The sequence below is a fragment of the Sitodiplosis mosellana genome, unplaced genomic scaffold, assembly GCF_009176505.1.
Source record: "Sitodiplosis mosellana isolate CC-2019 unplaced genomic scaffold, AAFC_SMos_1.0 Smas_scaffold_3862, whole genome shotgun sequence".
NCBI classification, from domain to species: Eukaryota; Metazoa; Arthropoda; class Insecta; order Diptera; family Cecidomyiidae; genus Sitodiplosis; species Sitodiplosis mosellana.
In genome coordinates this window covers 1-4,406 of record NW_022599104.1, presented here as the reverse complement: position 1 = coordinate 4,406, position 4,406 = coordinate 1, and the positions used below count along the sequence as shown (strand labels likewise).

The following is a 4,406-nucleotide window of genomic DNA, read 5'->3' as shown; positions in this document are numbered from 1 at the left end:
GCAATGAAAAAACAATGTTGATACTTTGACAGCTGTCAGCTGATCCTTCCTGATTTTCGGACAAAAAATTGTCCGTCCGTCTGTAGTGAATTCAACTGCGACATCGGCCCATTGGGCAATAAATCAATTCAATAAGAACAAACGACGGACAGCAACATATTTTTAGTTGTAATTCAATATTCTTTATTGTGACTTCTCTGATTTACGGTTGACATAGAAGTGATTAAGCGAATGAAAGACTTGAAGCATGAAAGGTAGAACACGAGTGAAAGTAAGAATGTCTTGAGTGTGTTAGTTTAAAAGTATGAATGAGCTAAAATGAGTGGTATGGTAATGAGTAATTATTGTATGAGTTATGAATATGAGCAGCTATCACCTCACGTCCGAAAACGTGTCCGAACATTCGGACTGTCCGAATGTTCGGACAAAAAAGCGTGTCCGAAATGTTTCGTACAAAACCTGTCCGTGTCCGTTGTCCGTTTGAGGTACATGTGGCTGGCCCCCCCAGTTCGAAAAATGAAAAACTAATTCCGGATTCGGAATCTGGGGAGTTAGTGCTGGTTTGTGCCAAATTTGTAGAGTTTGTGCTGCAACTGGGTGCGAGCACTAGCTCGCCAAAGTCAGAAATTTGGAATAAACGGCCATTTTGTATGGCGACTTTATCTCAGGCCACGAATCTTGATGTACTGAGACCAGTTTTGGAAAATTTGGAGTTAGTGCTGGTTGCATGCAAGTTTCCAGAGTTTGTGCTGCAACTACACGCGAGCACTAACTCACTGAAAATGAAATTTTGTCAAATTTGATCCAATTGTTCGGCGACTCCATCTCAGGCCATGAATCTTGGTGTACTGAGATTGGTTTTGGAAAATTTGGAGTTAGTGCTGGTTGCATGCAACATTTGAAGCCCTTTTGCACCTCTTGTTTCCGAGCACTAACTCACTGAAAATGAAATTTTGTCAAATTTGATCCAATTGTTCGGCGACTATATCTCAGGCCATGAATCTTGGTGTACTGAGATTGGTTCATGTGTTACTGTTTTTCTTCTGAGAAAACGAAGCCTGCAAATTCTTTTCAGCGGAGCAGATTTATATGATCGCCAAATCTTTTGACAACATTTCAGTGGACAATTTTCATAATGGCAGGTTTGTACAGATTTATCTACATTTGCATTTATTTTTATGAAGAATTTTACAAGTGTATGTTTTTTATGCAGGCGGAAAACCATCGATATTCTCACAAAAGCATAAAGACCAAATTTTCAACGATTATTTAAAAACGTTTAAGCAAAATGGAAAAGTTCCGCCGAAAAGTGACCAGATTTGGTTAACCATTAAATCAATTTATAAGCTTCCGGAAGCTGTCACAACCGCATCAATTTACACGGCGATGCTGAAGAAATTTAATAGTTTGGAGGAGAATATAGCGGCGAAAAGTGTTCAGAAAAATCAAGCGTTGCCTTCTACTTCAGAAGAGGACACAGCTGAGAAATCAAATGATTCTATTGAAGTTGGATTGAATGAATCGACAGAAAGTCCCATCAAGCAATATGAAAAGAAATTTTCCATTGACATCGAAATGTCAGTTTGGCGAAGAATTCAACCTGTTAATGCAATTTATCACCGTGAAGCCGAAAATGCACGCCGTAATATAGACAGAACATACAAAATACTTCCGCCAGGTCTATGTTCTGTCGAAACTCATTGCCAACAACAGGAAGGATATTCCGTGTAGATGGGTTTTCAGAAGAGCAAAAGTTTTCGAAAGTGGCGAAAACTATATTGTTGTCACTGCAAAATGTGCCACCTGCAAAGCTAAATTGAATGGTGCCATGAAAAACAAACCAGGTACACCGAATAAACGAGTCCGCATCATGTTCACTGTTTCGCAAATCGATGAAGAAGTGCACCAGGAAAACAAATTCCAAAAATCTATTAGAATCGGCGGTGAGCAAGGACGGATTTTAAGTGCTCAGCCAGGGCCAGCGACATTAGTACGACGCGATTTGCTACGTCAATCGATTGACATGTTTCAAACAACACCAGCGCGGGTACCAACTGCAAATTCCATTCGGTGCACTCGGTATAACACAAGAAAGCAACAACGAATCGATGAATGCCCAATGAAATCGCTTGAAATGCTGGAGCAGTCATGTTACAAGAATATAATTCGTGACGTTTGCCTTATTCCATTTTTTTCTACGTATGTCACAATCGATCAAATTGTTCTCTACAAAGTGTATAAGAAAAAGAACCAATTTACCAAAATAAGCTGTGACGCTACTGGAAGCATTGCTCACAAAATAGGTAATTAATATCTTTCAATTAAAATTGGAAATACAAATGTATTTGAATTCTAATTCTAATTCTAATTTTTCTTTTCAACTTTTAATTTTACAGTGAGAGAGACTGGCAAAAAATCTCAGAAGATTTTATTGTACACATTTGTGATTTCGGATTGTGACTTTCAAGTACCCATATATTCCATGGTTTCGGAAGCTCATCATATGGGCCGCATTGTGTCTTGGTTTTTTGAATTCATCCGATTTTTCGACGATGTGCCAAACATTTTTGTATCAGATATGTCGAGCGTTTTGTTGAACTCTGCGGCTGTAGTTTTCGCAAGCTGTGTCGATATGTTCGAATATTGTGAACTTTTGTTCATCTTGATTAAAAATCCAAATAATCCATACGCACGGAAGCTCAAACATCAAATTAGAATTGATGTTAACCATTTGGTGAAACATATCACAACATGTGATGCATTGAAGTCAAAATCAGCTGAACAAAAGCAGTTCTTTGTCAGAGCAACGTGTTTACTCATTCCACTTACTGACCTTGCACAAGCACGAAAAATTCTACAATCAATCATGATCGTGGCGAAGTCACAGACCATTGGTATAACAAACTTTTTGATATACAAATCATATTTTTTTGTTTAAATTTCGACAAAAATATTTACATATATGTGTTATATTTTTCTTATAGGCATCTTCTGCAATACACACAAAGAACATTTAGATGAATTAATAAGCGGTATTGAGGAAAATGAACCGGATTTTTTCAATCAAGAATTATCATCAAATCCTGAACTTGAAAACTATGTAACGGACACACGTAAAAGCAATTCTATGCCAACCTTCCAAGAATGGTTCGATGAAATCAATGCTACAAGTGATGAAATTGCTGGGGCTAACAATGATGAAAGCGAGAAGAACGAAATGGAAAATAAAGATTTCGTTAAATTTCTAACTAAATTAACGAAAACCATCGTTCTATGGTCAGCATTGGCGACGCCAATTTTTGGTACATCAAATAGAGCATCTTCTGCAAATGTTGAATCGTATTTCAATATTGTAAAACGAACATTGGATTCGGTCATTCCGTGTCGCGTTGACCAGTTTGTTTGTGCGCACATCGCAATGATAGATGGAATCGTAAAAGAAGCATCGCAAGAGTACATCGAATTTATTGATGCTTCGGGAGGTTTGCAAAACATAATAGTTGATACGGAACTGTACGATTGTGATGACGACATTCAGCTTGAGCAATTGAACGATGATGCAAATTACACCACTATGGATAAGACTTCAAATGAAACCACGTGCACTGAGCAAATGAATGACGATGAAAATGAGACCACTATGGAAATGATTTCAAATAAAGCCACGTGCATTGCTTGCGCAAATGGTCACTCACCAGGAGATGCTCACAAATGCCAAAAATGCAAAAAAGCCGTTCATATCCTTGATGGTTGTTCTTTGCCATGTGGAGATGCCGAGGGATATGGTGAAAGTCGAATATGTTTAACCTGCGCCGCTACGCAGCAGAAATCGACAACTCAGCCGAAATCGACAACTCAGCCGAAATCGACAACTCAGCCGAAATCAAGAATCTCATCGAAACAATTGAATGAAAGTGAAACATGGGAAAGACAGAAGCGGCGTCCAAATTCTTATTTGAACCCAATTCCAGGGTGCAATGTTGATAAAAAATTGAAGGGCGATCCGAAAATTGCTATGCTGACAAATGCCAGCATGTCGACAACTACATATAAACTCGATAAATCTGCGAAAAAATATGCTCCCAGAAATACGTGTGCATCTGATGACATTTGCCAGGTATTTGATTGATTTTAAATACAGAATTTATTGCTTTATTCACACATTGAATCCTTTCAATCTTTTTCTGTCAGCTGTTTGCTGCTGCTTATTCCTTTTATCCAGCATATCGTGGATATGTAGAAGGGTTGACCAAGGATGTTCCCATGTTTGAAATTGCTGTCATGTTAGCAAAAAAGTAAGTTATTAATCGTTCAAGAAAATGTAAATGAAATTCTCAAATTATTTGCATACAATATTTCAGTGGTAACATGAAAACAATCAACAAAAAGAGAGCAGAAATGCTCCA

At 37.9% G+C, this 4,406-nt stretch overlaps 1 long non-coding RNA gene across 1 annotated transcript; it reads left to right on the top strand.

The window, feature by feature from the left end:
- Nucleotides 1-3,932: 3,932 nt before the first annotated feature.
- Nucleotides 3,933-4,402, top strand: LOC129571955 (uncharacterized). Its single transcript, XR_008688367.1, has 3 exons — nucleotides 3,933-4,117; nucleotides 4,192-4,295; nucleotides 4,362-4,402. It is a non-coding gene; the product is annotated as an uncharacterized LOC129571955 (long non-coding RNA).
- The last annotated feature ends 4 nt before the right edge of the window (nucleotides 4,403-4,406 follow it).